The sequence below is a fragment of the Ostrea edulis genome, chromosome 1, assembly GCF_947568905.1.
Source record: "Ostrea edulis chromosome 1, xbOstEdul1.1, whole genome shotgun sequence".
NCBI classification, from domain to species: domain Eukaryota; kingdom Metazoa; phylum Mollusca; class Bivalvia; order Ostreida; family Ostreidae; genus Ostrea; species Ostrea edulis.
This window is the reverse complement of record NC_079164.1, coordinates 36,433,645-36,446,324: the sequence shown is the minus strand read 5'-3', so window position 1 is coordinate 36,446,324 and position 12,680 is coordinate 36,433,645. Positions and strand designations below refer to the sequence as shown.

General features: G+C 35.6%; 2 long non-coding RNA genes across 2 annotated transcripts in view; both read right to left on the bottom strand.

Moving 5' to 3' along the window:
• The window catches only part of LOC125657962 (uncharacterized), a 78,197-nt gene that overhangs the window by 24,402 nt on the left and 41,115 nt on the right, over positions 1–12,680 (bottom strand). The window lies entirely within an intron of this gene.
• On the bottom strand, positions 4,096–11,420 carry LOC130049545 (uncharacterized). The gene is made up of 3 exons (XR_008798091.1): positions 10,925–11,420; positions 8,849–8,906; positions 4,096–4,143 (listed from the first exon to the last, which is right to left on the bottom strand). It is a non-coding gene; the product is annotated as an uncharacterized LOC130049545 (long non-coding RNA).

Genomic DNA, 12,680 nt, shown 5'->3' with positions numbered 1-12,680 from the left:
TCCTTGGACGAATTTGACTCCAGTTTTTGACACTCTGTTTTTCCTTTTAGCTCGTACAAGTTTATTGTTATTTCCAAAATTTCGGCTTGAGCATCACTGAAGAGACATTATTTGTCAAAATGCACATCTGGTGCATCAAAATTGGTCCGTATAAGTTTTACATACAATCACGTCGTATCTAAATGTACATAACACCTACAGCCCTCTGATACATAAAATTATGTATTCTGACACTAAGAGTATGGCGCCATTACCAGTGACGAAGCAAAACGCTGCAGAGTAACAGTAATGTTCTTTTCTCTGAATACCAATTCCGTGTTCTAACACTACTTTGTAGGAAATGTAAGGCAATAACCAATTATTGATTGCCAGAAACTATAGCATAAACACAGTGTTTTTTCACGTGAAAAGCACAATAATTGACCATTTTTCAAAAATGATTGTAAATAATTAGATCATTGAATAAAACATTTTGTTGTAATTACCTTGTTAAACACCACTCTGATTCCACGCTCAAGTACTCTGAAGTTGACATAAAAATATGCTAAAGTTCCTCATTGACAATATCTTCGTGGTTCTTGGTGATCAGGTCTTCCAACAGTGAATAGTGAAGATAACGAACAGTGATCATTCTCATAACTCCTATAAGCAATACAAAGTAGATAGTTGGGCAAATACGGACCCGTTGACACACCAGAGGTGGGATCAGGGGCCTAAGAGGAGTAGGCACTCCCTGTCGACCGGTCAGTATGTTGGAATTCCCATGGGCACGAATTGTGCTCCTTTACCACTTGGCCTGTTTTTATATTCTTATGAAGCAGAATTTATATTAAAAAAAATTGTACGTGAGAAGAAAAACTCTTATTGTAGCCTTCAATTCTACATTTAAATATATCCACGACGTATTCTCTATTTACAATTAAATTTTCATTCATATGTCGATTCGATCTATGCCTGTAAACTCAAAATTAGGACACCACAGAGTCGTCCACTTCTGCTTCATATTTAGATATTTTATTGGAAATAGACATTAATGGCAGACTAACAATTCAACTTTATGACAAAGGGGATGCTATCAGCTTTTCCATTATGCACTTCCCATATTTATGTAACAATATTCCATTATCACCTGCGAATGGTGTTCATATCTCTCAAATGATTCGATACGCAAGACCTTCTTCTGTGTATGGTCAGTATGTAAAATTATACTGTACTAATTTTGATGCATCAGATGCGCATTTCGACAAATAATGTCTCTTAAGTGATGCTCAACCGAAATGTTTGAAATCCGAAATAACGATAAACTTGCTACAGCTATTATAGGGGAAAACAGTGTGCCAAAAAGTGGAGTCAAATTCGTCTAAGGATAAGAGCTTTCCATGAGGGAGATAATCCTTAATTTTGAAATGAATTCTAAATCGAGGCAGGCTACTGACAAACAAGTACCGGGGTTTTAGCAGTCTCGTTTAAAGTCAGGATTTCGCAAATTCTATGGTCGTTATAAGGACCTAGTTTGCCAATAAAACCTATCACTGGATCAAATGCTGTCTGACGTGTTTAATACCAATGTTTAGGCCGTTCTTGGCACACTGATTTTGACTAGATACCTCCGTTTACCTCATCAAGATATAGGGCTCACGGTGGGTGTGACCGGTTGACAGGGGATGCTTACTCCTCCTAGGCACCTGATCCCACCTCTGGTGTGTCCAGGGGTCCCTGTTTGCCCAACTCTCTATTTTGTATTGCTTATGGTAGTTATGAGATTGATCACTGTTCGTTATCTTTACCTTTCAATCAGTCAAGTATTGTCACACGTGAGTCTCGGTATACTCTTACTCTCTGTCAATCCTATATATACAACAAAAGCTTGTTCTGCGTATGATCGTTTCAAATCGAGGCAGGATAATGACAAACAAATTGATGTGACAGGGGTTTCAACAATCTCGTCTAAACTCAGCCTTTCGCAAATTCTATGGTTGTTTTAATGATCTAGTTTGTCAATACAACCCATAATTCGATCAAATGCTGTCTGACGTGTTTCATACCGATTATTAGGCCATTCTTTGCACATTTATTTTGACTACGGATAAATTCGTTTACCTGATCAATATATGGGGCCCACGGCAGGTGTGACCGGTCGACAGATGATGCGTACTCCTCCTAGGCACCTGATCTCATCTCTGGTGTGTCCAGGGGTCCGTGTTTGCCAAACTTTCTATTTTGTATTGCTTATAGGAGTATGAGATTGGTCACTGTTCGTTATCTTCACCTTTCATACATTTAGAAGATAAGAACGTGAGAATTCTTGAGAAAGCCGCAAATACAATATTATTTCAGATACTTATACATTATCTCTCGTAAGAGATTTTGTTTCCAAAATATCTCAAAATAGTAGTTTATCAAAAAAACAAGAGCGCTTCAGAGTTTAAAAATCACCTTTCATCAAGTCCCCAGTTTCCATCTCACACTGGTTCTACGTCCGGTCCAAGGTCGGGACGTTTTGAAGGTTTCTATAATGTAGGATAGCTTATTACTTGTATTAATTGTATGATTAGTGAATGTTTAAAGCTTGACGAACCACAGCCACATCCGTGTTCAGCATATAAAAATGATAGGAAAGCATTTGTTTCGTTTTGTTCTGACATTCCTGATATTTAGAGTTCAAAGCCCAGTTATGTTAATTCTATATGGATCTGTAAGTCCCATTTGTCTCGGGGATTTGTTTCACTCAATGACCCTAATAAAGATAAACCTGTTCAGATTTTCATAGATTACTGATACTGCCCAGACTTTGTTGTTAGAGAATATATTGCCATTGTCTGAACAGACTTCTAGTAGTGGGTCAGTTTTATCAGAGAGTGTGGAGTTAAGCGTCATTGATGTTCCGCAACATAGAAATTATCTGAAATAAGATTTAAATACTGGACCAGTTTTCGTAGTTGTTCGACCTACTCTTCCTGTTCAAGGTGTATCCTTGATGCTAAGCAGCGACTTCGCTGGTGGCAAAATTGTACCAGATCCCATACTTTGTGAGAAAATCACCTATAATGTCGCGTCCAATGATGAAGTGGACGATTTGTATCTAGCATATGCTGTTACCAAACCAATGATAAGAAGAAAAGAAATTAAGACTGAACATTTTTAACCCTTTAACACAGCTTGTTCATCTCATGAAATTGACTTCAGTGGCACATTCCTATTTGATCTTGATGACGATTCATATGAAATCAGACAGTGATATAACAGTGAATCTCCACTGAAAACCAGTGATGATGGTCTTAATAAGCATGGTAGACCTGGACAAGGTCTCCCGCGGTGGAAAGTAGTTACTGCCCGAAATAAGGACATGTAGGTGTCAATAATACATGTAACAGGATTTTGAGTCATTTCTATTGGCCTAACTTGAGAAAACGTGTTTCTGAATTATGCAAGTCGTGTCATGTTTGCCATATGGTAGGTAAACCAAATCAGAAAATTCCAGATAAATGATGTATGCACTGCTACGTAGATAAATGGTTTACGCACTGCTATCTAGACAGTTTTTTATGTGCTGCTATCTAGATGAATGGATACATGGACAATGCAATACCATCTAGATAAGTGAATGACGTACAGCTGTCTAAATGAGTGGCTGATCCACAACTCTATTTTTGTTTCTACTCACAAAGATCAAACTCCATGATTAATTGTACGACACTCTCTGCATACACTCTCCACAAACAATGAACCAATAGGGTTGAACATTTCTAAATATGAACATTAAGATACATTTTATTATGATATATAATTTCAAGTATTTAATTCTGCTTCTGCCTTTCACCTGATGATGTCATTTAATAAAGATAATTAGATAGCACAAATGCATTTTTGACCGTTGCTCCATGTGTTCATTAGTCATATCAGGAAAATTTATCAATCACAGCTGTTTCACCTCCAGATAGCATCACAACAACTACATCAAGTTCATGACTCCGTAAAATCCCAAACCTAAGAATGTTAACAAAACATGTCCAGCTATTCCTGCAACTCCATTATCATTTCCTCTTGTGCCATTTACTGAATTCCTATTACTTCCTATGACACTTTGTGAACTACCTGTTGGTGCAGCCGTAGTTATACTAATGGTGGTCATATCTGTCGTTCCTTAAAAAAAACAATAGATAAATAAAAAGGAAGGGTTGACCTAAAATCACTCATTGAATTGCAGCAGAATATAGACAGAGATTGCTAATGTGAAAATTAATACTCTAGATTATTTCATATGAAACGTTCTACTATTCAATCTTTTCCAGTTATATTCTATAATTGTCCGTTTGTATTTTGCATCCTTTGTTTTGTATTCTATAATTGTATACTTATATTCTATATTTCATTATTCATTTATATTTTCCACTTTTGTTGAACAAGCATCTGTCTATGATGTCAAAAAGCATAGTTTTTGGTTGATCGTGAGGCATGGTCGTGTAAAGTATTGAAAAATCTTAGGTTTTGATGTTGTTAATTTGAGAAAAGCTCTCCGATTTCATGTTTACTAAAAGTTCTTTAGAATTTTAGAATCCACATTTTATTTACACCACTGCTGGCATATGTAGTGGCGTAGTACGTTTGAAGTTTCTTCTTCACAGCTGTTAATATTTTCGTAAGGAGCAAAAATAGAGGCTTGGTAGAACGTTTACTGGATCCAGCAATGTGTCTTTGTAAGGGTTTTTCTAAAGTTAGGAATTCAGTAAGGTACGGTAACTCATATTCATCGGATCCATTGACTGGAATATTAAATGTGTCGAAAAATGAAGCATGGTTTTGAAGAATTTCATCTTTTGAAAGGGCAGGTGGAGTATAAGTACGATTACCAGAAGTGGAATTAAAGCCTAGTTCGTTTAAAATACAGTAGTACTAATGAGCCCTACAAACAAAGACATTATTTTTGTCAGCTGGATCCAAAACATATTCCTCATGTATTATATCTAGTTTTTCTTATCACTTCTGGTTTACTAAACACAGAGGGATAAATGGTACGTACTTTTGTTTTGATGTGTCTGACGCGGGATTTTAATATTCCTCTTTTATTTTTAATCCATTCTAACAAAGTCTCACGTTCTTCTTTTTCATATTTAGCCCATCGTCTGACATAATCTTCGACAGAATTCATAATAGAGAAGACGAAGAGCAAGAACACGTATGTGGATTAAGTATAAGATGGCCTACATATAGGCACTGCAAAGTTTGTTTATAAGCAAAAAGTTTGGATGCAAAAGTAGAGGTATATTTGTAGGAAATACAGGGTGTTGACGTGAACTTGAAATTAGTTGGAAATCAAGACTGAACTCATTTATGACGAAGAATGTTGCTTATGTTGACGGCATCTATTCCTTTGTTTGTACATTTGAGCTTAAGGAACTACCAGTATGATTTGGAAGGAATATAATCCATGACCCGTGGTGGTTTAAAGAGTCTGTAATTGGCAACATACATAATCATAAAGTTCAGTCTATATTCAGGTGTTGAAAAATTCAAGTATAGACTAGCTATGGCTTCTTTAAATAACGTATGTAAAACTCTCAATGAAACAGAGTAAATTTTTGTGTGAATATGATGTGGACCTAATTGTCTGTTGACGTAAGGTAAAAGTGAATTAAACATGACATCATTTATACTTTGTCTCTTATATGAACGATGGCCATGACTGCATTTTCGTCTTTGGGCATTTGGAAAGAATCCCATCACTTATCTCAATCCAAATGCCCAAATTATCGCATTTATCAAAGGTTTCACATCCAAATGTAATATCGTAGGTTTTCGCAAAATCATTAAAGAAATTAGATTTTGTGTATGATAAGAATATATCTTTTCTATGAATTTTATTCAATGAGTACAATAAAAAAAAGTTTGGTAAACTATTTGACCCTGAAAAGTTTTTATTTTCTATAAATAATTAATAATCTACATTTTCAAATAAAAACGTTGTAAAGGGCAATAACTCCTATGATGGTATTTTTTCTATTACATGTGTATTATACAACGGTTTCCTCAATATGCACAAGTGATTTATATGTATTTATTAATTAAGTAGCAAATTTTAAAACTGTTAAAATCAAAATTTAATGAAAATATGTGATTTTCTGACATTGACGTACTTCTGTTGCTACATGTCTGACATCTTTAAAAAGGTGGCAACATATACATTTTCTTTGATGATTGGTTACCTCAAACTATATCAAGTGGAAATCAATAGTTTATTTTACTTTCAACCATTAGTAATGTGAAATCATAAGAAGGTGAAGCTACCTTAATAAAGTAATGGCGATGTCTCTCACGAGATAGGTGTATTATATATTATCTCTTGTGAGCCGGTAACATTGTTGTATGGATTTTTCATTTCCACATAATAAAAAGTGGGTATCGACAACAGCAATATCATTTAGCTTTCGTTTTTGTCTAAAATGTAGATACACACTTCTTTTAGATAGTTGTATTTGTCCACAACAGCCTGACTTGCAATTTCAAGTTCGTATCTCGCAAAACTTTAGCTGAGATTGTAGACCCATGACCAGATGTAGTTAATAAAATTTTCTCAGCTACCGGTCCTTATGGAAATCTTTTTGTGGTGTATTTTTGTTTGAACATTACAACTCATATCCGTCACTTGAATTCGAACGATTTTTTCTCAATCTGAATGTCCCAATTGTCGTATTTATGATAGGTTTTCACATCCAAAATTGATTACCATATATAATTCTTTAACTAGTTAATCAAATTTCTAACGTTAGCACGAAATCGAAAAATTAAAGACGATTCGATGCAACTCTGCTGTTTTCTGTTTGTTAACACCAACACCAGTAACGTTATATACAAAAATTCATGAGACTGCCTAAATAAAAACCGCGAACGTGACAATTTTCATCAACAACACCGTCTAAACTGAGGACATAAAGTTGACGTGTTTTTTCTTCTTCTTTGTTGTTGTCTTGTTTTGGGGCTATTTGTTTGTTTGTTGTTGGGGGGGGGGGGGTATTTTATATTGTTTGTTTGAGGTTTTGGCATAATTTTATGTTTTGACTTAAAACGTTTTGTAAGAACCAGTGCTGTAACGCCAATTTTCATCAGGAATTCGAATTTGACCCTATTTTTGCATTTTTATCTCTAACGCAATCGTTTAAATTCAAAACACCACCTTCGATGGTGTGTATGTTTGCGACATATTTATGGGTACCGGGATGCTAGAAAAAAAGTGAATATAATGAACAGTGATGAATATCATAATTCCTCATATCATAAAGAGTAGGGCGAATACGGACCCACACACTAGAGGTGGGATCAAATGCCAAGGAGGCGTAAGCATCCCTGCTGGCTGGTCACACCTGGTATGAAACACCTCAGACAGCATTCGATCTAAAGACAGGTGATATTTATAAATTAGATCGTAATACTGACCATAGAATGTGCTGACTTTAAACGACACTGTTGAAACCCCAGCAACATCAATTTATTTGTCAGTAGCCTACCTCTAACTAAATACTGGTCATGCGCAGAACATGCTCTTGCATATCAAATCAGTCAAGAGGCATAAACACGTCACCATATACAGCTGATAATAGAATGTTGTTACTTAAATATGGGAAGTTGACGATGGTTAAGCTGAAATTTGTCCTAAAGTTGAGTTGTTAGTTTGCCGTTATATGTAACATCAATATTTAATGAAATATCAAAGTATGAAGGAAACGTGGAAGTCCCTGCGAACCGCCATTGGCTTCTTTCCTCATCCTGAACTTGTTATTGTGTTTGATTTCGGGTTTAAAAAAATTAATCCAGGTTTCGTCACCAGTATGGATCTCACTTGTCATTTATCACACTCCTTGTAAATAACGAGTAACTAGGCGGTCATTTCTACTCGGTGGCGTTTTTACCATAAAATGGGAACCCGCCTGGTACAAGCTGTAACCGTTATATTAAAATAGAAAAGCTAGTTGACGAATGAAATTTTGTAAAAGCTGCAACGATTGCATTTTTATAGCAACAATGTTTTTTCCACAGACAACGACCAACCTGAACGAGGCTTGTCTTCCAGTGAGTTCCTGTCCGATTTTAAAGGATGCGTTTGCCTTAAACAAATGTATATGAATGTGCTTGATCGCCATATACTTTGTTTAAATCGACTTTAATGATGCCCTTTGGTGTAAACTCTAATAAGGCATGCCCTTTGCAAAATGTCCTTTTCTCAGAAAGGTGAAGATAACGAACAGCGATCAATCTCATAACTCCTATAGGCAATACAAAATAGAGAGTTGGGCAAACACGGACTCCTGGATATACATGTACCAGAGGTGGGATCAGGTGCCTAGAAGGAGTAAACATCACCTGTCGACCAGTCACACCCGCCGTGAGCTCTATATATTGATCAGGTAAACGGAGTTATCCGTAGTTAAAATCAGTGTGCCAAGAACAGAAGAAATGGCATCCATTTTCACGTCAGTATTTTTGAAATATCTAGAATATGAAGTAAAATTTCACGTCATGTTCATTGCAAATTATTTTCTGTGACGTCATTTTAAGCTACAATTTCCTGACGTTTACAAAAAAAAACCAAAAGTTGTCATTTTAAAATAGTGTCTTCATTTCATCAAGCATAATTCAGACCTTTTCAAAGAATCTTCGTATATACTTCCTCCATAAATTACAACAAAAACACAACAATGTCATTCTCTCCTCAACCATAAAAAAGTTTTTAAAAAATTATCGAAAGTCGGCAATTTTTACATGATAAACGTGTTAGAGTCTAATTACAGAGCATATCAAAATAAAATCAAGACGTGATATTTATAAGAAATATAACAAATATAAGGAAACATACCCTCATCTACCAACATCAATGCTACAACAAAAACTGTTAATATCATGATCCCCTTCATCTGAAAAAATGATAAAGAAAAATTACTATTTTCAAAGTAATAAATTTTGTCGTAGCAGCATATTTATTTCATTCTGGAAAAAAGGTTTTTCTGATCGGTAAAGAAATGTTTGCTATTGTTTGGTTGGTTTTTGGTATTGGGTTTTTTGGTGTTTTTTTTTTTTTTTTTTTTTGGTGTTTTTTTTGTTTTGTTTTTTTTGTATGTTTTTTTTTATATCCCATTCGGGAATTTTTCACTCAAATAGAGAGTTCGGCAGCAGGGGAAGTGCTACGCACGACACTCAAGGTCACATTTGTGACTCTTGGGCTTTTTTATCGTGTCAAAGTTTTCCTTTTTACGCCATATCCGAAAGACCCGTGACTTTTACTTCTAATACCGGATGCCTGGCGAAGGAACAGCCACCACCTATGTAAAACGTCTTTAGAGATGGACTAGTAGTGTGTTAGAGATTCAAAATAATCAAAATATGTTGTCCATATCATGACTATTACCCTGTATGTTTCAGGATAGGCAAGACACTGATGAAAGGTGAAGATAACAAACAGTGATCAATCTCATAGCTCCTTTAAGAGATACAAAACAGAGAGTTGGGCAAACACGGACCCTTGGACACACCATATGCCTAGGATCAAATGATTGAAATATCTTCTGTCAGAGTATCTACGTCATAATAGTGGCTATCTTCACTTTACTAGCCATGACATCATAGCCTACTAAACTAGGTTAGTTCTCATGGCTTGTTATTTTGTGATGTCACAGTGATAATTAAGGTTTTCAATCCCGAGCGAAGTAGAAAATCACTCGGATGTTTCTTTTTGGTATTTCTTTTTATTTCCTCGAATTTCTCCGCCATTTTTTTCAACTTTCATGAAATATTTAAAATAAATTTGATTAGTTTAAAATCAATGGAATTTTTAAGTATCGATGATTTTAAGTGTATAGGATAATAAAAGACATTTATAGTTGTAAAAGTGCATAAAGCTTATCATTATACCTTCATAATAGTATTAAAAGTGCAAAGATCATCCTAGTTTAACATTGAGATTAGCTTTATTTCTTTTATCATGAAATCCAGAACAAGGTGATGAAATTCTTCTTTTATATTATAACTGCCTATTTTTAATTTATGACGGAAAGCACATTCCTGTACAATAACGTAGACGCCTGCATACAAAAAGGTGTGTTTCTTCCCAAAGCCTGAATGTAAGAGCCATGAATTATCCTACATCACTAATAATTTATTTCGCTACAAAAACGTATTTTCCTCTTCCTACAAATAGTTAAGTATTTTTCCTTAAATCACATCTCAGTTTTTAAATATCTTATATACCTTTGTTCTCAATTGTTAACAGGGCTAGGATACCAAGTATGCGATGTTTTATATCAGAACAACAAAATCCCTGACTTTGCAAACTGACCAATTATTGGTGAATCAAACTTGGGTTCTTCCCATTTTTCCTTTTCTGCAAATCCTTCCATAAATACCATGCTGCGATATGTTCGGTAAAATGTTTCACGCCCCCATCTATTTATTCACTGAACAGCGGATCATCCTTTGGTGGCATATTTCTGCCCCATAAAACGAAGTTATCTTTCTATAGATTATGGCGACATGCAACTTTATTTTGACGTGATATGCTGATTAACATATATCATTTTAATAGAGATCGACGCATGCAGACCATACTTTCTGAAACCAAAACAAGAGGAAAATAGTGGTGGGTTTTTTGTTTTTGTTTATTTTTGTTTTTTGTCATTAGAAAGACTAGGAAGGAAGTGGTCGTACACGTGACGTCGTACATGGTAAATTCATCACACCCAGCAGACACACAAAGTGTCATCAACTTTAAAAATACTTTGAATTATGGTTGAAAACGTTGAACAATTATAACTCATTAAAGAGGGCGAAGCCCTCTCACGGCCCTTCGGGCCGTGAGAGTGGAGCTCTCCCTATAGGTAACACGTATATACATGTTTAAAAGGAAAATATAGGGAAATAATGAAAAATTAAACCATACCTATGGAACTTGAAAAGTTTGGTACCAATGGCGTCGATTCGAATATTAGCGCGTGGACATGTATTCCTCCATTTTGAATCTCGTCTACCCTAGTTCACGTCGTTCTGAGATGTTACACATAAAATCCGTAAAAGCATGTGAACCTTATTTTCTTAATCATATATAATCACTCCACGATTAACGCCATGTTTTTTGTTGTGGTTCAAACGCTATGTTTGTAAATTTGCTAAATAACGACGCTGAATATGACGTCACAATGTTCTGTTTACATCAATTTGCGTTATATTTCCCACGTTCAATATATAGGCGGATCAAATGTCCAAAATTAGAATGCTTTGATACAGTTCCGTCTGCGTGCTAACTTCGGGTTGTTTTGTCCTGTTTTGGATATAGATACTAATGCCAAAACTTTTTTGCTTCGCCCTCAAACACTGTCACACCGTAAAACACATTATTGAAATAACATCTTTGATGTATCAACATTGCAACGACAGTGAAGACACGTCATCTTTTTAACGTTGAACTTACTGGTGTTTCAATAATGAAAGCAAAACATTTTATGGTATTCCCTACCGACAAAAGTCATAATGAGAATTAAAAAAATTTAGTGGGGTTTTTTTTTTCTTGATTTAATTGAAGACACTTTCAGTTTCATAAAATTTGAAAGCTGAAAATTCATTCTGCGCCAGACTGATGCGATACCCAATCGAAACACAAACACCACAAACACAATGCTGTGTCGTATAACTTGTAATAGACGAATGAATAATAAACACAAAAAAACAACTCGTACAATAAACAATTCGTACTATGGTAATGGCGTCACCACTTTCATCTCTTTACATGTCCTTTCATAGTCTTTTGTGGTTACAGACGCATTATTGTTGTTAACAAAGAGAATGCTGATACATGAGGAATATGAATTAATATACTGTTACTTAACAGATTGACATAGGTGTAATTATTATACAAAAATAATGAAACCAAAATAGCTATACCTTCACAGGGTAGACTTCCCTCAGGTATGTGGGGATTATTCTGCCCCTCACACTATAAACAACAAATCAATCAAGAACATAATCATTTAGGTAAGCGGGTTTCTTCCTCATGCGCTGAGAATGGCGGGTGTTAGAAACGTTGTCTGGCAGTGATGAGATACTGTCATCATTGATATGGTCATCAGTTCTGGTCGGACTTGATGCGACTGATGGAAGGTAAGGAGGCGGAGTGGATATGATTGGCGGTATCATAGGAGGATTCGGCGGATTTGCTGGAGTGACAGTAGCAGAAGTATTGGGTTCCACTTGCTTGACGAACAGCTTGCGTTCCTTTACTTACTTTGATGCCGAGATAATGTGCACATGATGTTCGCATCATATTACCAGTTGCACCTGAGTCTATAGTCAGTCTGACTGTGTCATGACCATGAAAAACATCTAAATATGGTGACTGTTCAATCTGAACAAGATTTGCAGTAAGTGACTCAGCATGTTTAGGATCTGAAAATGTTGGCTCAGATTGAGTGTTGACGTTGTATCCACTGTCCTCATCAGAATCACTGGGAACGTCATATACCTCCGAGATTTGTCTGGCTTTCATGAGGTACAAGTTTTGGCAAGTCATCATGAATCAATTTTAGCCAAGTAAGAACCGCGAAATTTTCTAACGTGGGAGTAAGTTCTTCTTCTTCCAGTACAACTTCACCATGGTGAGAAATGTCAGACTCGGGTTGTAACAAATTATCCTCAATGAAGGC